The 14,619-nt window shown below is 45.3% G+C and overlaps 1 long non-coding RNA gene across 1 annotated transcript; it reads right to left on the reverse strand.

Moving 5' to 3' along the window:
* Positions 1–1,043: 1,043 nt before the first annotated feature.
* On the reverse strand, positions 1,044–14,044 carry LOC137164469 (uncharacterized). Its single transcript, XR_010923042.1, has 3 exons — positions 12,548–14,044; positions 12,293–12,367; positions 1,044–1,266 (listed from the first exon to the last, which is right to left on the reverse strand). It is a non-coding gene; the product is annotated as an uncharacterized lncRNA (long non-coding RNA).
* Positions 14,045–14,619: the final 575 nt, after the last annotated feature.

Raw genomic sequence — 14,619 nt, forward strand, 5'->3', positions numbered from 1 at the left:
CTGACAGACGGATGTCAAGTATCAGCCTGCAATAGCCCCAGGGAGGGCAATTCTACCAACTTCCCCAGCAACTTCTTCGCTGGAGCCATTCAAAGACAGGAAGCTTTACCTGGGCCCTCCCAGGGCTAGAAATGAGTGCAGCACTGGTTCACACTGGGAAGCTGGTAATTTCTCCTCCAAATGGATACAGCTCCTTTTCCTAGCTTTACAGGCATGTGGGCTAGTAGTCTTTAAAGCCATAGGACTTGATTCTCATTCAGTGCCAGTGCTAGCCTATTGGAAGCCATATGCAAGAATGTTTCCCTCCTCTCCCCCTGAACACACAGCAAATACTAATACTTAATGGGCGGCCCCTTGAGCTGCTTCGGTCCCTAAGCAATTGCTTAGTCTGTTTATGCCTAGTGCCTGCTCTGTTCTCATTTACACTAAGCTCCCTTTACACCACTCTAGAAAAGTAAAGGAGCCTTTAAATAGGAGTACTTGATGTGACTCTTAAGGCCCCTTTACACTGTCAAAGTGTGTAAAGGGACCTTGGTGTAAATGAGAATCAATCTCATGACATTATTATATACAGGACACCAGTTACTGGTCTGGCCCTATTCTAATCCATCCAAGGCCTCGAGTAGGGGTAATTTAAAAGAGAGGGGAAGGAAAAATTCCACCTGGGGGGCGGGGAGGGGGAAAGAATGAAATATTACTCTGGCAGGTTGATTTTAAAAATACCACAAAAACGGTGGCTGATTGAAGCTGCTCAGGGATTTGGCATGTTAGAATAAGTCACAGGGAGAGGGACGGGTGGGCCGGTGTTGTGGTTCTAGGTGTGTGCTAAATTCCACAGCGTCATGCCCTAAAGGTATCACGTGGCTATTGACTCCAGATATACGGTATATTTATAGCCTGGTTTTTTAGAAAATCTTTTTGAATTTGTAGGAAGTAGCACAAAGATTCAGTGGATTATTGATCATTTAGAGTTATCCTTCCAGCATAAGATAATCAGTTTCATAGACAGTGTAAGCAAATATGTCAAGTAATTACTTGGTACAGCCATCTGTAGCAGTTGGTCACATTAGGGATTTATGTATTAACTGTGTCAGCTCAAACGTCGACTCAGTTTGGATAATTTGGGGAAGCCAGTTACTTATGTGTTTGTTTATTTTACTGCAGAAGCATGTGCTACAAGAGGAGCAAGGCTGCGAGCAGTGGTGTGGTTTTGCTTCTTAGTTAGGCTCCTGACAGGCGTCCAAGGCACCAAACGGAACATCCAACCTGTCAGGAATGGTGATACCATTACGTTGTTTGCAAGTGCACTGTACAACTTTCTATCACCTCTTGGCTGCCTTGGGCAGCGCTCTTCTCTGACAGCCCCTTTTACATGTGCAGGGACAAATCAATAGATACAACTTTGGTGTTTGCAGGACTAGGTAGTGGATTCACACAGTGTCACAGAACAAGCCCCTGTTCTGTTACAGAGCTGCCTATGTGGCACACAGAACAATTCTGTAGCCTCCAGAACACAGATCTCTCCTCCTTTGCCTGTCAATTGCCCCTCTCTGTGGCCTCTCACAATAAAAGAAATATGGATCAGAAGCAGTTTGTCACCCGTTGTCTAATTTTTGAGGGGCAGGGATGGATCCTCAAAATACCAACCCAGATATATTAATGCTGAGCAGAGTACAAAGACTGTGGTCCGTGCCCGCTGTATTGAAATGACCTTCTCGGAGACACCACCAGTAAATGGTCTCAGATGCAATGGTAGGAGACCTTTCAAAAGATTAATGTGAGAAATAGGAAGAGAAGCACAGGAGGGATAAGTTTACTTAGCCCATTACTGAACACTTGTACTGACCACTCTCCACCCTACCATCCGTCTCACTGGTGTCTCCAATGCTCCGCTCACCAGCTTCTTTATCAGAATCAAAAGCAGCTGGGACCCAAGTGGGTCAGCAAAGTAGTAATTTACTAATTAACTCATTAACTAATTAATTAATTAACTCATTAACTCATAATTAACTAAATCATCTCTCACCTGTAGCTCTAGGAAAGAAATTAAGTATGAGATGTGGCAGCTCTGTGCGAAGTTCCAGAAGCTACACAAGTGACTTTCTGCAGCTTAGGACTCCGCTCAGTAGTGAGGGAAAGGAGAGAAAGGAGATGGGAGTGGGGTGTCCTCTAACAATGGTGGAAGGAAGGTCTGCCACATGATTCCCAGCCAAGCCAGCACTGCTCAGCTCCTGATGGCTTGGGAGGACTTCAGCGGGATGCTCCCCTTTGGCTCTTCTTGTAGAACTGCTGTTGCCTTTGGCCCATGAGGGCCTCAGTTAGAATCTCAGCTGCAGTGCAATGCAGGACAACACAGGGCTAGCAGGGACACTCCTTTCTGGTTGTCTCCTCTGTGTCGAGTCATCATCCTGGGTGGACACTGATTGCAAGCAGTGAGGAAGGAAAGGGGTTTGTAAATTACACTATCTAGGTAATGGGATATGAACCCATACAAACTGTCTCCCTGTCCCAAATAAACTGACAGAGGGGCTTCAGGCTCCTGCTCAGGAAAGCTGTTTATCAGCGCCAGCTGATATTATTTGCTTTCCATAGGCCCCCTGGTCTCAAAGGATCCCAAAAGCATTTCATAAACAATACACAGAAATCCTTTCCCACATCATACAGTCATCTCTAGGGATGGGGATTAGATGTAGCAGCTGTTCAACAGCTATGCAGCAGCTGAAGATCAGAAATGAAGAATGAAACTAGCGGAAGAATGTAAGTAGCAGAATGAACTGCCTGAGTTAGAATTAGACCAGAATACCAATATCCTTAACTCTTGGGAGAAGTGCTTTGGGATCTTTAATGAACTGAAGAGGTCAGTGTTTTTTCTCTCATACAGGAAATGATACCTTTAACAGCACAGCATCATGCGGAGACATTAGTTTACTAGCGATTCAAAGGGAAGAACATGCTTCACGCAGACTGAATTATCACCACCACTTCCTGCAGCACCTAGATCTTAGCGGTCTCCCATCCAAGTGCTGATGCGAACTAATTCTGCTTGGTATGTGTGGTGTGAGGCGAGCACAGCCCAAGGGGACATGGCTGCTACTACACACATCATAGAGCACTCTGATGCTACAGGAACGATCACCACAGAAATGTTGGCAAATAAATAGTCTGTCTTCTCTCCTATAGCTTCTTCCCTTCCCAACTGGCATTGGCTACAAGTATCTCCTGGTCCCTGGGCCTATGTGCCCAAGCAGCAGATCTTTGTTCTCTATCTGAAGTAGTCCTGACACCAAAACACTGTGCCACTGGCCCTATTCTAATTGTTCAAGAACCTGGAAGGGTCACAAGGGATGAACCAGTGAGGTCAGCCATCCAGACTTCACTCTTGAAAGGCCCCCTGGGCAAAGAGCTGAGGATGGACACCCATTATCCAGGTTGCTTTTTTTCTAGCTGAGTTCGCCTCCAGTTTGGGAAACCTCCTTCCAGTCATCAGAGCTGCCACTTTGCTTTTGCTATTTCCCAAGTCATACCTGACTAGCGAAAACTTTTATCAGCCATAGCCATAAATTACTGTGACAGCCTCTAGAAACAGTCAGCCCTTTCGTCTCCTGCTCATTTCCTCTCTGTCCCTTGCCATTGATCAAACCTGCAGAGTTTCAGGCTTTTCAAAAGCAAGAACAAAGAGAATTCCAACCATCTAATTGAGACATGGAGAATGTTAAGAAGCATTTGCAGCACGTGTACTCCCCCTAATTAAATCAGCTCCTTGATATTTCTGATAATTTTGCTATCTTGTTATTTTTTACAAGAATTATGATTAATGTCCGCAGTGGTGTGCTGCTATTTCAACATAGCAAATATCCCAAATCTCTCTTACAAGACTTGGGCTCAGGTTTCTGCTCGCAAGGAGCGAGAAGACCACAAGTTGTACTATTAATCAATGGGTAATCCAGTCAACCCTTGGGGGGAACTCAGAACCTGGCCCACTGCAAATATGATATCCCCCATGGAACGTAACAAATATTTATATTGTATGTGTTTTGTACCTGAGAGCAGAGCAGAATGGCTGAGTGGGAGGGGGACAGAGGCCTGAAATGGTATCATTATACTGCCTGAAGGTCACTGAGCATGTCTGATCAGGAAGAAAAGGCAGTGAAAGCCCATGCTTTCCCGAAGTGTGGCTCAAGGCTTGTAACAGGCACTGAATAGCTGATGCTGGAGAGCAGGAGTTGTGTTTCAACCCATTAAATCCTGGCCTGACTTCCAATGTCAAAAAGGAGATGGATGATGTCTTGCATGCAGAGATTCCTGGTGCAAAAGTTCAGAAGCCTCTAGGTGAGCTTTGAACTGCAGGATTGTACCCTAGTTGAGGCTTCCCTCCATACCAACTGTAGTATCATACATTTCTTGAGTGCCTTTCATCCCAAAGGATGCCAAAGTGTTTTACTAACTCACCTGTAGGAATCACTGCACTGAGAAAGAAATGCAGCCACCTCTGGAGGGACACACGACAGCTGTTTAACAGCAACATTACATAGGTTAGGGTGGATGATGAAGAAGAATCCTGTCATTCATTTGAAATAGAAGGAAGAATTGTGATAGGCCGCATGTAATTACCCAAGTTCTAAATTAGCCAGGACTCCCAAGCTAAAACTCCGCCTCTTGTGAATATTTGCCAACGGGTCTCTAATTCCCACGAATGGCTAGGGCCTCCATTTTGACTCTGACCTCTGCAGGGCCACTTGTCCCACAATGGATGAGATTAGACAAGGTCCCAGCCAGAGGTGAATGCAAGCTTTGTTTTCACGAGGAAGGTGGCATCAGTATGAGCTGGCATGGCCCAGAGGCACATCCTGGGTTCCAGTCACAGCCCACCAAGTCATTTAGACCATCATTTCCTACACTTAGTGCCTAGATGAACGCAGGCCCCTAAGACAGCGGTCTGATTGTCAGATGTGCTGAGCACCCTAAGCAGCTGTTAACCTCGATGGGCTCAGAGTCATCCCATTGTAACTCAGACGGCAGGACAGATATCAGGTCTTTGCTGTCTTCAGGCTTCTGTCCCTCACCGGGTGGGTCTAGCCATGGTAAGGCAACCCAGCCAGCTCTTGCCAGCCCACACAGAACAGTGACAAGTCGAAGTGAGCAGCGGTAAACATCACCTGTGGTGTCATCTGGGGACTTGGCTTCTGTTTGGTTGTGCGAGGTGAAGCTCCTGATCACAGCAGCAGGAGGGAGTCCTCTGGGGAGATCAGGCCACCTACAATCATCCTGTCACTTAAATAAGCTTGGGATCAAAAGCCGACCTGCTTGGCCTGTTCAAAGGACATACAAAGCACCAGAGCTGAGTCTGTGGAGCAGTGCCGCTGTTGACGAGACCAGGTTATGGTTTGGCACCATGAAAGTAACTGTTCCTTACTAACAGGGAGGAGAGAGCGTGATGGGTGGCAAAGCAATGAGGCAAAACCCCAGCCTGCTCCCCCCTCTCCATTCTCTCCCACGCATCTTTAGATATACACAGCAATGAGAAAAGGACCCCTTCTTAGGAGCTTAATGTTCAAACCTTCCAGCCTTCCCACCAGGCCCCCAAGACATGCCAAGTGAGCAATTTCCGGATAACTGAAATAAAAAACAACACAGCATAGAAAAAAGCTGAATACCAAGTGTATTGAATTGAACAGCCCTGATTCTGCAAGAAGGGCCACAAGGATAGAAAAACTTGCAGAAGCCTAACACAAGAGGATTTTACCAGGCTCTGCACGCTGATCACAGGCACTGCAATGAAAAGGCCACATTTTGCCTCTTTTTTTCAGTTCTGATTCCAAAAGGATTAAGGGCCAAAGGTTTAAGCAGAGTAAAGAGATTTAGAAATAAAACCCAACAGCCCGGGCAGTTCCAGGCAAGGCCACAGTTTCATCCTGTAACCCAAGTCATCGTCCTCCTCCTGCGCAGAACAATGCAGAGCTTCATTTTTTTTTTTAATCTGTTGTAATCTGGGTTTGTGTGAACCCAGATTACCGTGAGCCAGCCGTTAAGTAACACAAGAGAGATAAAGAACAGCAAGGCATCTTTGTGTAGCTAAAGCCCCAGAGGATTATAAACATCTCTTTTTGTATTGCCACGCTATGTAAAAGGGGAAGTGGCAGGTGCCCTCCTTTCTCACACACTTGTATCTCTCTGTTCCCTTTAAACGCTTCCCATGCTTTCCAGAATTCACTATAGGTCTAGCCTGGCATTCATCCGGATCCAGGAAAGCCATGCTGTGTCAACGCAGCACTGGATAAAAAACTCTGAGATCTAGAATAGACTTTTCATGACATTTACTAAAACCTTTTAGAAGTTCTCCCTCTTTCTGCATTAAATATCAGTTGCTTAAGATAATCTGTGAACCTGTAGAACGGCCATTAGGCGCTCCCCGGCGACTGAGTTAATTCACAGTAAATTACAGTCACTGCCAAAGAGATTGCAGGGAGGTTAAGAGGAGATTGGAAGCGGCAGGCAGTAAAGCACCGTGGCATTTACCAAAAAAAGAAAATAGAACAATAATCAAACCTGTCTACCTTCAAGGAACAATGAGGCTGGAAATATGGTCATTTCCAAGCTCTAGGCAGTGGTTCCCCAGAGGTCACTCTGTCAATGGATGGGGTTGCAACAATCGCGAGTGTGCAGAGGAAGCTATTTTATAAAATGGCATCCCCTGCATGGTGTGACCTCACACCTACGGTGCACAGACCTCGCGCCATGCAAAAGATGCCATTTTAAAATGCTGTTCTCCCGACTGTCTGGGGTCACGGGAAGCAACACAACTGAAAATGGGCTCGTGCAGGGGGAAGTTTGGGAACTGCTGCTCTAGGGATGCTATTGAGAAAGGGGATCGGCTTTGTGTAAATTCCCGAATGATAGCCCAGGGCTGTTATGCAAATAAAAGAAATGTGAAGGGATACCCACACATCTGTCAGTCCCACTTCATCAACAACCTTCCTTGCATCTGCCATCTTTCTTTTATTCCCCCTCCCCTCATTCCCCCCCACAACACACACACCTTTTCTGAACTCCCTTTTCTTTCTTTTTCCCTCCATCCTCTTCCTGCCCTAATTGTCCCCATATTTCCAACCTTTCACTCTTCATCAGGGAGGAAAAGCAGCTTCTGACCGCTCAAACCATTGTCTTTCTGCCCAGCCAAAATTCTCAGCAAAGCCCAAGCCAGGTAGAATCTCATGGGCCTGGGTCGCAAAAACTTTTCATGAGGGTACAACACTGCTCCACTGTGGCACAGGTGAAAGAAAGCCTCGTGTCACCCCTTAAGTCCCCCCATTGTAGCCAGAAGTCCCTGGAAGTACCATGGAAACTGAATGAGGCCTTATGTGCTGAAACTACTCATTAGATTGCATGGGGCCCACTGTGTTTGGTTCTGAAGCCAGCCCAGCCCTCATGGCTGCAGGAGATGTAGTGAATTCCCATCCATGCAATCAAAAGCCAGATGGATGCTGTATTAGATCCCCAGAGAATTGGGGAAGGGATGCCCTGCAGGGTATTACAGGACCTGAGAGGGGACCATTAAATCAGTTGGGGTACAAGGTTCTCCAGGAAACAAAAAGCCATGCCAAAATTTGGAGCCTACTTTTAGGAAAACATACTACAGCTTTCTCCATTAATGAGCCACATCACCGGTGCTTATGCTCAGGATCCAGGACCATTACCATAACATCTTTATAAAGGCAAGTTTGTAAGGTTTCACTTAGATAGCAGGGAACGTCTAGGCCGGGGAAGGGGATGGGATTGAGATCTAAGTGGTTGAGCTAGTGCCCTAACCAACTCCACGGCAGGGAGTTACTGAGAGTGCTGTACTGCACCAGTCCCCTACAGCAGTGATTCTCAACCAGGGATATGCATGTCCCTGGGGGTATGCAGAGGTCTTCCAGAGGATACATCAACTCAGCTAGATCTTTGTCTAGTTTTACAACAGGTTACATAAGAAGCACTAGCGAAGTCAGTACAAACTAAAATTTCATACACACAATGACTTGTTTATACTGCTCTATATACTGTACACTGAAATGTAAGTACAATATTTATATTCCAATTGATTTAATTTATAATGATATGGTAAAAATGAGAAAGTAAGCAATTTTGCAGTAATAATGTGCTGTGACACTGTGGTATTTTTATGTCTGGTTTTGTAAGCAAGTAGATTTTAAGTGTGGTGAAACTTGGGGTACACAAGACAAATCAGACTCCTGAAAGGGGTCTGGTAATCTGGAAAGATTGAGAGCCACTGCCCTAGAGATTTGATAGTATATCGGGTGAACCACAAGCTTGGAGGCAAGCGCTTCAGGCACTAGGTTCTTTGGATTCCAGCCCTTGGTGGGTTCCCAAACACACTCACACACTTTGAACAACAAAGGGGATCCCTTTAGGAGGGCTGCCAGAAATAAGCACTGCAAAGATCCTAGACACACTTGTGTGATGGCCACAACCACCACAAAAAACCACCTCAGCAGGGAGTCCAGTCCAGAGGTATGAAGGTAACATCATCCTAGTGCAGCCCTTCCACACTATCCGCCTGCCAGCAAATTGCAACCCTGGGTCTGCCCGCTGCTGCTGGCTCATTGCCTACAACAGGATGCACCCCATCTAGTTTTCAGCCTCCCTATCCCCGCTCACAGGCTGCTCACCCACTGGGCAACCTTTCCCCCATGGCCAGCTCCAAAGCTAATGGCTCCAGCCAGCGGCTCCTGCTCTCACACAACCTCCAACTCCTCCCTGAACCAGCTCCCCACTGACCTCTAGATGTACTTTCTTTCCCTGTGCAGTGGATGTAACAGAGTCCTCTACTGGCTGGATGTTGAGCAGGGGGGTTAACACAATGCTCAGTGATGACCTGTAGCTGGTTCAATACAATACTGTTGGACCCGCCATAGAAGTGATAGGGTTTCCTGTACAAATACAGCTGAATTCACATCTTAGATATACGTCCCGGCAAGAGCATGAGCAGGCAGCTATTTAGAAAGGTAACTCCCTGCCTTCTGCTCCATCTGAGATATCAGTTCAAGGCAGCCATCTAGGTGGCCCCATGGAAATACAGGCCCACCACTCCCTGCCTGTGGGCTGCCAGTTGTTTTCATCTGAATTCTCATTTCTGCAGCTACTAAAATTTAACTGCATCAAAAACTAATTTGCGTTCCCTTGTTTTCTTCCTGAAAATATACATGTTAACCTATTGGGAAGGCTTCCCTTTTGCTGCCAACCAGTATCAACAGTCAATCAGAATCTGTCAACATAGCAATTTTATCATCTCAGACTCGGGTGGCAATGCAGTCACCATGGGAACCAAAATTGTAACTATGGACTAGCTGCCTTAGTAACAAACAACAAATGTGCCGGTATAAAACGGCAGTTGGAGTAAATTGTGGTTAACACTTTAAAAATTAAACAGTCGCTATGTGAAACCTGGAGTTTTTAAATTCAAGGCACCTCTCTGGAGAAAACAGGCTTTTAAAACATTGCGAAGTTCTAATCTTGTTGCTGGCCAACTGTACTTTGGGCTGAAAGGGGTAGATGCAGAGAGAAATTGGTCTTTACTTTGACAACGGAGTCGTTTGTTTTCTGTATAATATGTGCTTATGGGCATATTGGCTCTGTCCTTCCTGAGGAGGCAACTTGCCTTCCTGGCATATAGATTTCAATTTTGATATTTAAATGCAAGGAGGATGGGAGGGAGGCTATTAGTTTCAGAGAAATTAGCCACAAATTCTCCTTTAGTCTCTCTGAATATCTAAAAGAACTTAAACCCTTGGTGAACAGCAGGAATGGAAACACAGAAATTACTATACCAGAACAGACCAATGGTCCAGTATTCTGTCTCAGGTAATAACCCGTACTTGATGCTTCACAGGAAGGAGTAACCCCTTCCATAATGCAGTAGTCCAAATATGCAATGCAGTGTTCTGGAGAGGAAGGATTTTTTCCCTGACTCTATTGGGTGATCACTTTATTCCATAAAGCAGGATAACAGAGTCCAAAAAGACCAGGCATGTTTAAGAAGAGTAAGTGTTTAGTTTTTCATTTCAGGGGCATGGGCACACTCAAAATCTTTGTCCCTCCAGGCCTTTGACCTCTATCCTGAGGCTCTGAAAAAAAAAATCCTGGGTTTTCCTAAACATGTGTGGTCTCTGTCAGTTCTCCTAACGGTGTTCAACGCGAGAGGAATGTGACCCCTTTTACTTCTCTTTTACAGTAAGAGAAGATGAAATGGTTGATTTCCAGGACTCCTTTTTCAATATGGTGTTAAGGAGATGGCCTGCTAAGCGAAGCATCAAGACTCCCTAAAGCTATGGGTTCAAATCCAGCATGGTTCTCTCATTGCTTCATCTTTTCTACATAGATAAATAGTGCTCCATTCAAGTAGAGTCACTAAGACACTGAAAATCAGGCCATAAAGTTTTGCATGAGCATTAAAGATCCAATGATACTTTTTGCCAATGTCGTGCTTGTGCCCCAGTTAGCTTCTGGCCTCCATCTTATGTATGGCTTGATTTCATAGGCACTGTGGGGTTTGTATTGAACTTTTGAAGCCCTTTGGATTAAAGGGGGCCAGAATAACGGTTAAAATTATCAGTGTTTGGTTCTTTCTTTCTAAAGTAAGAGGCACAGCTGTCATTGATTCATGTGCCTCAAGATTGGGATCCACTGAATTCAGCATTTAGCAAACAAACACCAAAAGTCAGTTTCCTGGAGCTGAGGTTACTGAGATAGTCAATTTGTGCCAAAGGTCAGTAGACCAAACATCAGCCTCCTGTTCTAATGAATGATCCCGCACAAGTAAAAAAAACAATCATTTGGAGTAGTATAAACAATTTAAGTGACCTTCACTATAGAAGAGTTTGTTCTAGCAAAGAGTTACCTAGAGAGAGAACACCTAGAGAAATATAATGTTCAGGAAGCCTGGAAAAATTTTCACATCTCACATGTCCCAAATCTTGGGTTAATAACTGGACTGTATTATTGTCACATACTTGGAAACTACAGCTCATGCAGAACAAACTCACATCCCTGAGTAATGGTGTTTCCTACAGGGAGCACATTACACCAGCTCTCCAGCAATTGCTTTGGCTCCTTATTCACTTCTAGCTGCAACTCAGCGTGTTGCCTGTGATTTACAAAGCCCTACATGGTGTGCCTCCTTCCTCTCATTCCCTGTATCACCATAGTAGATAAGATTCATGGAAGTTAAAGCTGCCTCTATTCAAGTGTCTGAGGACAGGGTGTTCTCAGCGCAGGGCCCTTGCCTGGAATCTGTTTCCCCTGTTGGTTCTACAGAAGCCTGAATGCATTGACCCTTAGGTGAATAGGGAAAGGTCCATAGTAAAAGTTGCATGTGTTCATTTTTGAGCATACATCTTGACACTTGTCCCTCATGCCCCCTCAAAACTGTGCAATATATGTATATATTTACATGTTCTTCTCCCCCCAAAAAACTATTATTTGTGCCCACTTACCCAGCATAATGTAGTTCCAATCCTGTTTGGAGCCTCTGAGCACTAGCATTATACAATTTGATAATAGAGGAGCACTTCTGGTCTTTTTTCAGCCAGCCACCTTTTCCCTAGTCTTTGCCAGCTGAAGGTGTCTGTTTTGAGTGTTCAAGAATCCTTTGCATTTGTGCCGCTTAAAACAGTTTAACATTACATAGACTAGTCACAAAGAATTTTAAAAGACTAATCTCAGTCAATGTTTTCCTTTTTTCTTACATATTTCCCTACATAAATACACCACCGCTTATTCAACCTTCCTAATCCCCTGCTAGGTTACATCTACAATTTTTACTTGTACTACAGTAAAGTGAGCCTAGAGAATTTTAGATGTTTTGGGGGGTGAGCCCAAAAATGAGAGGAGTGCTTTCCTACAACCCATGTTTCTCTTGCTCAATCCTAAAATTTCTTCCATGCTCTAGTCCCCATCTGCCTACATTTGAAAGCTACGTGGAAAGATTTGTGGAGGGAAAAAAACAGTGTTGAGGGTGAGGACATTCTATGTACCCCCTTAAAATCCATTGGACTGGGGAAGGGCAGAGTGGGACAATACTAGCTATTCTGGGAAAGGAATAGGGCCCATTAGCCTTAACTAAGAGCAACTGATGATCAGGATAATGTAGAGCAGGACAAAGAGAGAAAGAGACTGTCTATCCCTATACCAGGCATGCCAGACTAGCCATATGCACTGGCAAGGAAAGACTCAGTTCCGTTCTGAAGCACTGTGAGCATCATGGGAAAGTTGCATTCAATAAGTGACCATTTACCTTTGACATCTCATGGAAAATGTTTCGGAAGTCACACCCCGGTCTGTTACTTATTCCTGCAGCTCCAGCACAATACTGTTTGTGGCCAAAAAAAAAAAAAAAGTGACTAATTGTTGCTAATTTTTTCACTCTCACGACATCTGTTCAAAACAAAAAGCCAAATTAGAAAGTCAACATATGCCTCAGGCTGGAAGCATTATACTGTATATGCTGACTGTAGTCAGTCAACCCTGGGTGTTACCTGCTAATGCTTACCAGCTTCAGCTAGGTATTATGGACATTTGCCAGCTCTGCACAGACAGAGAGCAAGGCTGGTTGCAACTGCCTCATGGTTGGCAGGCACCCTGATGCCACATCAGTGGGGAAAGGTAGCATATAACCCAGCTGCATGCAGGAGAGAGGGGGCTGTGCCTCAGCTGCATGCAGGTGGATGCAGCATGTGGCAGGCAAGTGACCCTGTGTTGCAGACCAGGGTGTAGGTATGACTCATGCCTAGCAGTCAGAGCAGTGGTAGTCATACACCAGAAACAGCATCAAGGAGCAGGCCTAGAATGGGAACAAGGCCGGGAGAGGATCAAGTGCAGCTGCAGGCCTAAGTGTTAAATTCTTGCTGCTGCTTAGCTTAAATGCAGTCCTAGTCTCCTTGCAGCCAATCATGTGATTCTGCTGCAGCCCAGCTGGGATCTTTAACCAGCCTGAGGGCTGAGCCAGCTAGCCCCTGGCTCAGCTGAAGGAACTCAGACCCAGAGTGCCTGATGCTGTGCCATACACAGGTGGGAGGCAATGTTGTCCATAGACCATACTGAAAAGCAGACAAAATTCAGAGCCGGCATAGCTGCCCAGTTTTGTGCAGTGCAATGCGTGACATTTTATGCCAATTATATGATGCACTAATTTGCATTTTTACAACTAATTTACCCAGAACCACAAATTTCAGCTTTAAATTAATTGTGTGGATTTAGCACTGGTGAAAGCATTTGCTTCACAGCCTGGGTGACTGAAATTCTCTCTTTATGAGACAAGCAAAGCTGAGCAAGCTTCACACACACTGCCCTGCCAGCAGGTTGCAACCTTGATCTGGTAGATAAAGGCACAACTTCGTCTAGGAGCAACTGGGGTAGTTCAGTCTCCATGTCCCATGCAGTTCTTTGTCTCTCTATAGCTAATTAGTGCAGAGCATGGTGGTCAGTTTGTGAAGAGGGAGCTGGAAGTGAGCCCCACCAAACTCGTCATGCTTGAATTGTCCTTGAATTTAGCACAACTAAATAGATTGTCATAGAAACTAGCAATGAAGTTCTTCAGAGACATGACAATTAAGCAGCTGGGAACTTCAGCAGAAGAATAGCAGCTAGATACACCTTCCCACGACCACATATAGCACCTACTAGCACTTCTGTCATGTAGAGGGTGCTCTTTACAAGGTGTGCATTTCTGTTTACAGATACAAAATTAACACAAGGTCCCCGATGTGCTCTTTGAGTTCTAATCAATTGAACTGTCTTATTATATTGATTTCTTGGAAGCTCTCCCTCAAACACCACCTGTTCATTATTTCTCTTGTAAGTTCAGTAGTGCAGTAAAATGGTATGCATATGTACCTGTCCTCAGGTGGATGGAATCAGACTTATTCAACTGTATGGCATAGGCCCTAGACTGCTAACAGCTGATGGTCATTCTCCTCCTGTAAAAGTGATAGGGGCCTATGCTTTTGGAGGAGGGGGATCTGGCTCCTCTCCCTGCTGTGTTCGTGATGTTCTGGGAGGCTATGGTGTGTAATGTAGAGACCACAGTTATCTTGGATTTGGTACAGTCCTATAAACCAGCATTTCCCAGTCTGTGTGCCACAGCACACTGGTTTTTTTAAAAAGAACATGTGAGAGCAAGGGGGGGGAATCCACCTTCTGATTGGCTGTCTGCCTCACTGCTGCCTCTCCTCCATGGGTGGAGCAACCAATCAGAGTTCAATCTCCCTCTCTTCCCTCCTCCCCTCCTGTGTGAACAATGTGTTGGCTCCTCTGCCCCTCCCTTTCCCTCCTGCAGCTGCCAGCTGGGGGTGGCGAGAAGAGGTCCCTGGAGCTTGAGAAAAGATTGGGAACCACTGCTATAAATGAATTGTGGTTAGGCAGAGGAGTAGCAGATGAGAGATGCATGCTGGAAAGTTAACCAAAAGGGAGTGGATTTCAAGGTGTTACCTAAAAATAAAACACTCCCCTACATGACCCCATGCCACCTACAAGGACACACTAAATTGTCGGTGCACCTGTGCCAGTTGGCTCTAACCTGCTCTTGTTATTTCTACGCAATCTTTCAACATGACTCTTGACAGA

This window comes from Emydura macquarii, unplaced genomic scaffold, assembly GCF_026122565.2.
Source record: "Emydura macquarii macquarii isolate MOO-44397 ecotype Brisbane River unplaced genomic scaffold, CSIRO-AGI_Emac_v2 contig_2676, whole genome shotgun sequence".
NCBI lineage: Eukaryota > Metazoa > Chordata > Testudines > Chelidae > Emydura > Emydura macquarii.